The sequence below is a fragment of the Arachis ipaensis genome, chromosome B01 (genome assembly GCF_000816755.2).
Source record: "Arachis ipaensis cultivar K30076 chromosome B01, Araip1.1, whole genome shotgun sequence".
NCBI lineage: Eukaryota > Viridiplantae > Streptophyta > Magnoliopsida > Fabales > Fabaceae > Arachis > Arachis ipaensis.
Window position 1 is genome coordinate 55,604,556 of NC_029785.2, and position 12,935 is coordinate 55,617,490.

At 38.7% G+C, this 12,935-nt stretch overlaps 2 long non-coding RNA genes across 2 annotated transcripts; both read left to right on the top strand.

Moving 5' to 3' along the window:
* On the top strand, positions 8,243 to 9,708 carry LOC110270214. Its single transcript, XR_002359495.1, has 3 exons — positions 8,243 to 8,754; positions 8,912 to 9,142; positions 9,477 to 9,708. It is a non-coding gene; the product is annotated as an uncharacterized LOC110270214 (long non-coding RNA).
* On the top strand, positions 11,324 to 12,483 carry LOC107618091. The gene is made up of 3 exons (XR_001615149.2): positions 11,324 to 11,536; positions 12,065 to 12,180; positions 12,323 to 12,483. It is a non-coding gene; the product is annotated as an uncharacterized LOC107618091 (long non-coding RNA).

Sequence of the window (12,935 nt, forward strand, 5' to 3'; positions counted from 1 at the left end):
CTCTCTGTAATGGAGAAGCTAGGGATCCTTGAGGTACAAGCTACAAGAATCTCACTAGAGATGGCAAACAATTCAAGGAAACAGGCTTATGGACTTGTAGAGGATGTCTTGGTAAAGGTTGAAGACCACTACAACCCTGCTGATTTCATAATACTAGATACTGGGAAGTGTATGGATGAATCCGTCATCCTTGGAAGACCCTTCCTAGCCACAGCAAAAGCTGTGATTGATGTTGACAGAGGAGAATTGGTCCTTCAAGTGAAGAGGACTCCCTTGTGTTTAAGGCTCAAGGATATCCCTCTGTAGTCATGGAGATGAAGCATGAAAAGCTTCTCTCAATGCAGAGTCAAATAGAGCCCCCACATTCAAACTCTAAGTTTGGTATTGGGAGGCCATCATCATTCTCTGAGTATCTGTAAGGCTCTATGAGAGCCCACTGTCAAGCTATTGACATTAAAGAAGCGCTTGTTGGGAGGCAACCCAAATTTTATCTATGCTAAATTTCTATTTTCTATTGTTATGTTTTCTGTAGGTTGATGATCATGTGAAGTCACAAAAATAACTGAAAAAGCAAAAATAGAATGAAAAATAGTATTAAAAATAGCACACCCTGGAGGAGAAGCTTACTGGCGTTTAAACGCCAGTAAGGGTAGCAGAATGGGCGTTAAACGCCCAGTCTGGCACCATTCTAGGCGTTTAACGCCAGAAAGGGGCACAGAGATGGCGTTTAACGCCTGAAATGGGCACAGAGCTGGCGTTAAACGCCAGAAAGGGGAGAAAAGCTGGCATTAAATGCCAGAAATGGGCAGTAACCTGGCGTTTAACGCCATGATTGGCAAGCAAGGGGCGTTTGCACGCCAACATGGTGCAGGGATGCGAAATCCTTAACACCTCAAGATCTGTGGACCCCACAGGATCCCCACATACTTCATCTCTCTCTCTTCTTCACACCCTTCCATAACACCCCTCCCCATATACCCTTCACCAATCACCTCAATACCTCTTCCCCAAAAACCCCTCACCATTCAAATTCAAACCCCATAATCTCTTCTCCGTAATCTCTTCACCAATCCACATCCATCCATCATAAAACCCCACCTACCTCACCATTCAAATTCAAACCACTTTCCCTTCCAAACCCACCTATACATGGCCGAACCCTACCCCTCTCTCCACTCCTATATAAACCCATCTTCACTCATTCATTTTCACACATCATACACACTACTTCTCCCCCTTGGCTGAACCACAAAACCCCCTCCATCTCCTCTATTTCTTCTTCTTCTACTCTCTTCTTTCTTCTTTTGCTCGAGGATGAGCAAACCTTCTAAGTTTGGTGTGGTAAAAGCATTACTTTTTGTTTTTCCATAACCATTTATGGCACCAAAGGCCGGAGAAACCTCTAGAAAGAGGAAAGGGAAGGCAAAAGCTTCCACCTCCGAGTCATGGGAGATGGAGAGATTCATTTCAAGGGTGCATCAAGACCACTTCTATGAAGTTGTGGCCAAGAAGAAGGTGATCCCCGAGGTCCCTTTCAAGCTCAAAAATTTTGGCGTCAAAATGCCAGAACTGGCATAAAAGATGGAGTTAAACGCCCAAACTGGCACAAAAGTTGGCGTTTAACTCCAAGAAAAGTCTCTACACGTGAAAGCTTCAATGCTCAGCCCAAGCACACACCAAGTGGGCCCGAAAGATGATTTCTGCATTAATTACCTATTTCTCTAACCCTCGGCTACTAGTTTTCTATAAATAGGACCTTTTGCTATTGTTTTTTCATACTTTCATATACTTTTTGATCTCTATGTTCACGTTTGGGGGCTGGCCATTCAGCCATGCCTGGACCTTTTGTTCTTATGTATTTTCAATGGTGGAGTTTCTACACACCATAGATTAAGGTGTGGAGCTCTGCTATTCCTCATGAATTAATGCAAAGTACTATTGTTATTCTATTCAACTCAAGCCTATTTCATCTCTACGATATACACTCGTTCTTCAACTTGATGAATGTGATGATCCATGACACTCATCACTATTCTCACCTATGAATGCGTGCCTGACAACCACTTCCGTTCTACATGCAAACAAGCTTGAATGTGTATCTCTTGGGTTTCTAATCTAAGATTAAAACCTTCGTGGTATAGGCTAGAATTATTGGTGGCTATTCCTGAGATCCGGAAAGTCTAAAACTTGTCTGTGGTATTCCGAATAGGATCTGGGAAGGGATGACTGTGACGAGCTTCAAACTCACGAGTGTTGGGCGTAGTGACAGACGCAAAAGGATCAATGGATCCTATTCCAACATGATCGAGAACCGACAGATGATTAGCCGTGCGGTGATAGCGCATTTGGACCATTTTCACTGAGAGGACGGGAGGTAGCCATTGACAACGGTGAAGCCCAACATAGAGCTTGCCATGGAAAGGAGTATGAATGATTGGATGAAGGCAATAGGAAAGCAGAAGTTTAGGAGGAACAAAGCATCTTCATACGCTTATCTGAAATTCTCACCAATGAGTTACATAAGTATCTCTATCTTATTTTTTGTCTTATTCATCTTTTAATTATCAATCCTCTATAACCATTTGAATCCGTCTGACTGAGATTTACAAGATGACCATAGCTTTCTTCAAGCCGACAATCTCTGTGGGATCGACTCTTGCTCACGTAAGGTTTATTACTTGGACGACCCAGTGCACTTGCAGGTTAGTTGTGTGGAGTTGTGACAAAGAGTTGAGATTACAATTGTGCGTACCAAGTTTTTGGCGCCATTGATGATCACAATTTCGTGCACCAACCAACCCAATAAGGACCTTGAGTTGGTAATCCATCTCCAAGATAGCATATTGATGGGGGCCAATGAAGCTCACAGGTGAAATTGCCACCTACTCAATATGTTCTTGGTCTGGGTTTGCTTCTTCACCAACTTTCTCTTCCCCATCACTCAAGTCATAACAAGGAGGTTGTGAGAAGTCTACCTCCATGTCTCTGTCTAACTCAATGGGAAGAGGCTCATTGGGATCATTAAGGGGATTGACCAAGGAGGACAAAAAATCATCTATGATGGAATCCTCATCTTGATCAATCTCCCTCAATTCCCCCTTTCTCTCCTCCGATTCACATACTTTCCTTTCTTTCTCTAGTTGCACTTCAAGCTCTATGACTTCTTCTCTCCTTTGTGGCTCCATGCTCTTCTCTTCACTACAAGCCTTAGTTGATCCCTCACATTCCTCAAGAGGAATGCCTTGATCGAATGAGTGTAGGAAGATTAAGCAGTTTACCGCTTCGCCTATGGTAGCCATGAAGTTCCCTTGTGTCCTTCAGAATTCTTCTGGCTCTTAGAGAAAGGCTTGAAGGTCTTGATGGTCTTGGGCCAAGGGTGGGAAAGCTTCACATTGTGGTGAAAAATGAGGTTCATTATTTGGGAGGAAGGTTGTATATGTGGGAGGTGAGTCATGTTGGTAAGTGTTTAGACGTGTTATGTAAGAAGGTGTATGGTGGTAGTGGTGTGGTGTTTGAAAATGTGGTGATTGAGGGTTGTGTTGAAGGTAGGGGTCATAAGGATATGGTGGTGGAGGTGTATAGTCATAGTGAATTCCACCATATCCTTGGTATGGGTATGCATATTGGGGAGGGTATGGTTCATTGTAATATGGAGGAGGTTGCTCCTCCCAAAATAGATGCTCCAATCCCATGATGCAATCCAAAATTGAGGTTATCAAGCCCTACAAAATGATCACAACCAAACTCCAAACCAAGAGGGTGATAACTTATTAGAGAAAATTGAAAATAACAACTAAATACATCAATTAACAAAATAAACAAAATCCTAATTAATAGCAAAAACAAGCAAACAACCCAAAAAGTATCTATTCATACTATTCACATATTTACAACAACCAAAATATAGCAGTCATGATGCTAGCTCCCCGGCAACAGCGCCAAAATTTGACGAAGACCAAAAGCATATGTTTGAATTTTTCACACTAAAAATAGGATTGACATTGCAAGTATAGTCCAAACCCAACCATTGATCATCAATTAAATTATTATTCTAAAGATTGTCACAATTCAAACACAATTATAACCGAGAGTATTTAGACTCCCGGGTCGTTCTCCCTAGGAACTAATGCCAATGAGTGCATAAAATTGGTTGTGAGAATCAAAGGGGTTGTTTCAATGATTGAGAGCAAACAAAATAAAGAGATAAAAGAACTAGACAAAATTGCAATTAATAAACTAATACAGGAATAAAAGAACTATATATGTAAGATGAACAAGTAAAACTATAAAGTGATTGAAAAGTGGTTCAAACATAAATGAAACCTTGACTTGGGGTGAGTCATGGAATCCCTTCCTTGCCATAACCACAACTATGATAATTATGATGGATTAATCTCACTGAGTCAACCCTCACATTGGAGAGTAAGTTAAATGAGCATAAGTGTTCTTAACCCACAAATCCTAGCTTGCTTGCTAATTACCTTAGCATCAAATTAGCGTTAGTGGGAACAAGAACAATTAACAACCCAATAATTATCACTAAATGTTGGACATTATTGCTCTAGTAATCCATACACTCATTTTTCCCAAGCCAAGGGGTGAAAATTACCCCATAATCAAAATTGGCATTTCATCAAACACATAGAGGGCATAAACATAAAACATGACAAAATTGGTAAATTAATGAAAGCTATGAATCATAAATGATAACAAGCAAGCAAGGTAACTCAACAATCATAAAATAAGCATCAAACATCAAATTCAACAATTGGAAATCCAAAATAGCAAAGCAATGTAAATATGGACAAGAGAAATTGAAATAGATGAAAGTGTAGAACAAGTGTAGTAATTAAAAGAGAAATTAAAGAAATACTTACAATGAGATAGAAAAAATCCAAAGCCAAAATTGAAGTATAAAATGCTACAAAACCCTAATTAAACCCTAAGAGAGCAAAACCTAAAACTACACTACACTACTTCTAAGGTGTTTTTCCTAATCTAAAGTGAGCTCTCTTCATATGTGTTGCATTTCCCTTCATATAGCCTCTCAAACCAACCTCCAAGCCTTCAAAAATGGGCCAAAAGAGCCCCCAAATCGCGAGTCACGTGCATTTTTAATAAAGGCATGTGCTGGGACCTTTGCAGACACACAGATGTGTGCGTCCGCACACTTCGCGAAAATTTCCATCCGTGCGTACACACAGAGGGTTGTGCGCACGCACACTTCGCAATGTGCTGGACTCGCTCTGCTTGATTTCTTGTGCGTACGCACGGGTAGCTGTGCGTATGCATGCATGCTGATTCCTTCTGTGCGTACGCACGCATGGCTGAGCTCTCCTCCTTTGTTTTCTTCATGCTTTATCCCAAATGCATGCTTTTCTTCCATTCCTACCAAGCCATTTCTACCTCATTCATCTGAAATCACTCATAAAAAACATCAAGATATCGAATGGAAGGTAAACGGAATAAAATTAGTCAAACTAAGCACAAAAGAGCATGTTCTCATAATCAAGCACAATAGAGGGATCAAACACAAAAGTATGCTATTATGGTGCTTAAGTGCAGGTTTATGTGATGAAATCCATCCAATTATAGCTAAAATATTATCATAAAATATGGACTCATCACCCTCCTATCCACCCCAAGCTCCCATAGATGATACCTTTAGTGTTATTCGCCAAGGGAAACAGGAGCTTCAAACCACACTTACCTCTGCTCTCACCGGTCTCACCTCTACTCTCCAAGCTCTTATATCCCGTGTGGATCCATCCTTTACCCCCAATACTCAACCCTCAAGCTCTGGTGCACTTACATTTCACCCATATCCATCAATCCAAGAGCTACATGATCCCAATTACGCTATTGACATGGAACAAGAGAGAAGGGATCATCTTAGGGATGTAATGGATCGGTTTCACGCATACATACTTCAAGAGAAGCAAGAGGAGGCCCAAAAAGTAGAGGTATGAGAGACCCTTGAAGATGAAGGAGTAGTTGAAGAATTAGGGGGAATTGAAGAAAGTTGTCAAGAGGTGGAAGTTATCAAGGAGGAGTTAGATTTTGTACTAGAGCAAGTGCAGAAAACTAAAATTATCGAAGAAAAGGAAGTGGTTGAGGACTTAAGAGATGCAAAACCTCCATGGAAATCTCACGTCATTGAGCCTCCTTCCAAAATGTTTGAATTTGATGTTGAGGAGGGTGTACAACCTCCAAGGCATGTCATGGTTGAAAACTTGGAGGAGGTTGATCATGAAATGGATTCAATAATTGATGAGTTTTTATCAACAATTGAATCATCCCTCATTGGACTTAAAGAAGAGGTCAATGTTGCAGAAGCTTGTCAAGAGGTGGATATCATCAAAGAATAGCCAAAGAGATTGAAGCATACATTGCCAAGGCCGCCACTGGAGATACCTCCCTCCAAGCCATTACCATCCAATACAACATTCAAGTGGGTAAAATTCTTATCCTTAAACTTTACCTTCCCACTTGAATGTGGTCTGCTTGAAACGGATAGACAACTTAGAGCTATCTGCGGTTTTAAGAGTAAAAAGAAGATGGTTAGTGGTTGGCAACACCATCCTAGGTTCGTTATGGTTGGAAGCTCAAGGCCCAATTGCAAAGGTTGGTATAATTCTCGATTGATTGGGTCTAGGAGGATGTTTGGGTGCTTAAATGAGAATCCCATGGCTAAACCACCCGGATGGAATCATGATGATCAACTTGAAGACAGGTGTAGGAATAAGATTTGGGATCCGGGTATACAAGAGGATCAACTTTGGGAGCTCAAAGCTTGTGGAGAACTTCATCAAGGCTTGGTGAATTTTTTGGAGATGTTAAAGCTTATTGGAAGTCCAAGCACTGGTGGAAGTTTCAGGATAAGTTCAACCACAAGCCACCATGACAAGGAGCTTAGGAAGCATGCAAAAGTGGAAGGAATACAAGAAATTGAAGGAACTGCTAAGCTGTCAAGCCTGACCTCTTCGTACTAAATCGGTCATAACTTGAGCTACAGAGGTCTGAATGAGGCAGTTCCAGATGCGTTGGAAAGCTAACATCTGAGGCTTCAAAATGATATTCAAAACTCTATAGTTTCCATGAAGTTAGGCGACGCGCACGTGTGGATCATGCGTACGTGTGATATTGTGAATGTTCAGCGACGCGTACGCATGGGCGATGCATACGCGTGACAGAGCCACGTGCTGTACGCATCAGAAAACATTGGGGGCAATTTCTAGGCTATTTTTGGCCTAGTTTCAAGCCCGAAAATACTGATTAGAGGCTGCACAGTGGAGCTGGAGGGGATACAACTTTCATTCACATAATTTTAGGTTTTAGATCTCCTCTCTCTAGGTTTTAGGATTTTTAGGTTTAGTTCTTCTCAAATTATGAATTTTATCTTATTGTAATTTAGTTTCTCTTCTACTTTTATTTGTTCTAGTACTTTAGTTTATCTATTTCTCTTCTTGATCTCTTTATATTGCTATTTTAGTTTATGAATTCTCATGTTAGATTTGATTTCCCTTTTAATGCAATTTGAGGTATTTCATGTTTATTGCTTCTTCCTTTATTTGTTATCATTGATGCTTGAAATTGTTGGTTTTGAATTTTACATTCTCTATTGTTTTCCTATGCTTTTTACTTTGCGCCCATCAAGTGTTTGATGAAATGCTTGGTTGGATTTTAAACTAGCTTTTTATGTTCTTAGCTAAGATTGAGTAATTCACTACAAGAAAAATACCCATTCAGCCACACTTTTTTTAAGCTACATTTGAAAAGCGTAGCCTATTCTAGGAATAGGCTACGCTTTTCTCCGTGTTTCCTTTTTGTAGGAGAATAGAAAACACATTTGTGACATCACTTGAAAAGTGTAGCCTTAGGTATTATAAATATCACTTATAAAGCGTAGCCTTATCTTAAAAGCTATGGGTTCACTTTTTACACCAAAAAATACACTTTTAAAGAGTAACCTATTTGTCAGATTTCAGGTGCGCTTTAAAAGTGTTGCCTAATATATCTCAAGTCAAATGTCCAACACTTAGTAAAATTTTTTTCAATTTTCATCAATTTTCAGCAAATAATCCACATACAAACACTTAGCCAAATAAAATGAAAACATAAAACCCCACCTTAATTTTTCCCTTCTTCGCGCCCCTCCCAACTCAGAGAGGACTCTGCACCATCACCACTCACTGTAACATCTCTAATTTCTAACCCTAAATTCCAAATTCCCCAAATTAACTCAGAAAACTCTAATTCCCAAAATTCCTAACCCTAACAGCCGCAACCTCACCCTCCTTCAACGTAACAAACAAAAGCAGCCACTGTAGAGAGAAGAGGGATCGGGAGAAGAAGAGAGGAGAGGAAAGGCCTGCCCAGCCATCACCACCGCAGCGCCGCTGCAGCTATTGCCTCCTTCAGAGCTGCGGAAAGTCGTCCTCCTTGCCGTCGAATGCCGCCGTCGTGTCGCACATGAGAGAGAGAGAGAGACAGATTCGAGAGGAGCTACCCGTGATCGCTGCCATCGAAGCCAGGCTCGTCGCCGTCACCACCAACGAAGCTGCGAGGAGCCGCTGTCGTGCTCGTGTCGCTGTGCACCGTCGAGCTTCCCTCACCCTGAGCCGTCGATCTGTCGCCACCGCTATAAGGGCTTGTCGCTGGAGCCACGACTGTCACTGAGCTTCTGTCGCCGCTGCCGTTCAAGCCGCTGCTGCCGTCGATTTGGAGTTGCTGCGATTGGAGCCACTAGCGGGGGTGAGTTGCTACTGCCCTATTGCCGTCATAATCATATTCAACGTCCACTGCCCTGAGCTGATTCTGCCCTTGAGTTCGTTGAGTTCGGATTCCTTGTGCTACTGTAACTGTCATTACTGCTGCGGGAACCAACGTTTCTGTTTGGCTGTTGCTGAAGGTCTTCCACCATCACTGGAGCTGCCCAGAATCATCGTGGAAGCTGCCAAGATATATGGTTGATTTCTAATTATGCCAAGACATCATCACTAATTATTGTCTCATGTATACAATCCCTTATTTCTTGAACTTTCTAATCTGTTGTCATCCTTAGATTCCACTGAAGGCCACCCCACATCAAGTAACATGCTTTGCGGAGAAGAATCTATATCCACTTATTGTCTCAGTTCCTGTAAGATAGATGTATTCTTTTCTTTTTTTATTTCTTTATTTATTAGGCCTTAAATATGATTATGAGTATTCCTTGTGGTTGAATTTTTTTTTCTGATTGATGCATTAAAAGAAAAAAAAAAAACCACAGTATATTTATTGTTATTTCCAACATTTGTGTTAAGAATCAAACATTCAGACCATATTAACTAGTCCTGCTCAGGTTCATTTTCACTAGATTGTGTCCTGTTTAGTAAGTTGTGTTGTAGCTTGTTCAGTTCATATATTATAAAATATTAATCAGTTTGCTAATTTTTTCAGAAAGTAATCAAAACTGTTTATTGATATAAAACCAGGTTCCTAAACCACTTAATCAAGTTGTTTCTCTAGTTGAACAAGATTCCAACCATCAGAGTGAGAAGTCTGTTGAATAAAACCGTTTTTATTCTGTTGATGAATTTGAGGTTCGTATTATGGAGCTAGATAAGTCTGGTGGCCCTTGGCAAACAAAGGCAACAATTCCTATGCAAACTTCTGAAAATGCCCTTACAGTGAGAATGGTTACACTGTTGGTAATAGAATAGATCATGTTTTTAGCTGCTTGGCCTCACTAATTCCATTTTGTGATTTTTCTTTTTGCGTAGAATACATCCTCCAAAGAAAATGAAACACTTTTGGCTGTTGGCACTGCTTATGTGCAAGGAGGAGAAGTGGCTGCTAGAGGACGTATCCTGCTGTTCTCTTTAGGAAAAAATACCAATAATCCTCAAACTCTGGTATCTTTGGGGTTGCTTTCTCAAATTTTGGCTGAATTTTTTGTCACTTGGCTAAACCTTGAGTGATGCTTTTTTTTGGACAGTTATTAAATGTTCATTTTCACAGGTTTCAGAGGTGTACTCAAAGGAATTAAAAGGAGCTATATCTGCCTTGGCCTCTCTTCAGGACCATCTCTTGATAGCATCTGGTCCAAAAATTATTTTGCACAAGTGGACAGGCACTGAGTTGAATGGGATTGCATTTTTTGATGCACCACCGTTACATGTTGTGAGCTTAAATATAGTAAGGGAGATTTCCTTAAATCTTTTGTTAAACAATAGCAACCAAGCTTGTCCCATTTTTTTGGGTTTTTGGGGGTTAAAAGAATTTTGAAATTATCTGTCCCTGTAATTTTCTGAGAGAAATACGCTTTGAATGCTTACCTTAAATATATTGAACAAGTGCCGGTGAAGTGAAAAGAAAAAATGAAAATGAGAATGAGATAAATGGATGTTCTTGAATTAATTTCTTCTTACCTCTTATCTCTGTTAACATTTTCCCAGGTAAAATAAGGTTTAGTTTTTAGCTATACACAATTTCAAACTCCACAAAATTTATCTATACACAATTTCAAACTTAGGAGGCAAGAGGCTTCTATAGAAGAGCATTGCTCTAGCTTTCTTACTAATATTGATTCAGAATCTATTGATGGAAAACATGTAGCATCAGTAACTGCAATATCTAGAGAATCTGAAAGCACAATGGGAGTTAATGACAAGATTGAAGATTCTGGAGAAAGATTTTTCAGTTCTGAGAATTCATCTCTGCTAGTTGAAGCAGTTGATGTGAATTCAACATCTGATGGAGAAGAGCAAGAGAAATGTTGTGAAGAGTTGTCAAATTTGCAGGCACGCCAGAATGAACAAGGAGACTCATTGGATGGAATAGTTGACGATACTGGGAGCAAGTCCGCAAGCAGCGTTTGCCTCATCTGGTTTTTATTTTTGACATTAACTCCACCTTAAACAATTTTGATACTCACACTTATTCACTTACTTAACATGTCAGGTGCTAATCAATGCCACTGCTGATCGAAACTGCACGACACTATCGCAGGTCAGATATTGGCAATAGATTCTTCTGTTTCTTATTTATTTGCTCCAATTTATCAAAACCTTGCATGTTTTAATGTCACCCTATTTTGCTATACTCCTCTAATTTTCTTAGTGCCAACTACTCTATCTACACATCATGTGTAATTGTAAAACAGATTTGCATAACAATCTTTTTATTCGTCACTATCACTTTTTGTAAAACAGATGTGCCAACTGCTCTATCTTACATGCATTTGAAAAGATTTAGGTGCTCCAATTGAATATCTATAGTTTCTGTTTCATGATTTGTTGGTTTGTTTGTGAATATTTGAAATTTGGAATGCTCTTACTGAGTTGATATTGTTGCTGATTTTGAACCTAAACTTTGGCTTTTGTTGTTGCATTTTCATTTGAATTTCTGGATATATTATAATCAGTTCATATATACAAAATCCACCAATATCATGGTTTTGCAAATTGACGAAGAGCTTCTTCAGGAAGTGGTTAATATGGGATTTGACAGAAATCAATTGGTTGAATCTTTATGCAACAGGATCCAAAATGAGGTCTGTGCCCTTTATTCTCTCCTTTCGTGTCTTCTTGATTGTCTCTTATTATTATCTATACATTTCTGGTACTGTGGCAAACTACTTGTTATTGGATAACTGGTTCCATGTTTCTAGTGGCTATCTTGGAGCTGAGTTTCAAGAGACTATGGTTGACTCTTTACCTTAGATAGTTGACTCTTTTAAGTCTTAATGGATCTAATAATATCTCTTCCTCTGCTCAATATCTCCCACTTATTTATTTATTTTCATGTGGTTTTGTTGTTACCATGTTTGGTTAATGTGAGTGTTGAGCTGAAAAAGAGTAATGTCTGTGTTCTTTTAGCAATTGACTAATGTTGTTGGACCCTTCATTTTTAATGTTTTCCTTTAATTTTTCCAATATGAAGTGAATGACCCTTTTGCCTTGTGAACATGGAGGTTACTAAGGAAGAGCTTAATGCAAAAATGAGAGGAAAAATTTTCCATCTTTGGTCTGAAAAAAATCATGCAAAGTTTCCAACATGTTTGTGTTTTGTTTTGTGGCAGATGGGGCTGGTGATGATTTGTTTAAAGAGCTGTGGAGGCTGTGTGCAGGGCCATTAATGGATGTTCCTTGTGTTCAAGACAGAGTTTTCTATTTCCCTCAGGGTCACATTGAATTGGTATGATATACACTTCTTTACCTTGTTTCTGATTTTGTTTGTGAATTTTATTTTTTTCCATTTTTGTGCTATGTATGCTTTCAAATTTAAGCCTTAAGGGGTTTAGTAAGTGTTATATAATTTTGATTTTTTTCTTTTGTAGTTGCCAGAACCTACAGAACAAGATTTGAGGCAGATGAAGAACCAGAAATCTCCCAAATACGATCTTCCGTCGAACAAGATATTTAAAGAACAAGATTTTTTTCTCATCTATCAGAAGGTTAATAATTTTTATTAGAAGATACTTATGTAGGATACAATATTTTAGTTTTTTATAGTTTATTAGTAGTAAATTCTAAGTGAAGTGATGTATATTTTGATATGGGTATGTTTAATTTAGTGTGAGATGTATGAATATTCATTTATGATCATCCCAATATTTTTAGTTCATTATAAATATATTTTGTTATTGGATAATTTTTATTATTTAAAGAATATTGTATGGTATTATTATGTATTTATTTTTATTTTATAATTTTTGACTAATTTAATTAAAAAAATAGGATTATATATATAATCATATTACTAAATATTAGGTTTTAGAAAAAAAATTATTAGAATATATATATATATATATAGGAAATAAAAAAAAAACAATGAAGGACCTAAGGCTACACTTATATATAGTAGCTATAGTATACAAAAAAAAAAAAAGAGGGATCTAAGGCTACGCTTATAAAAAGTAACTATGGTATACAATGTGGTTACGTTTTACA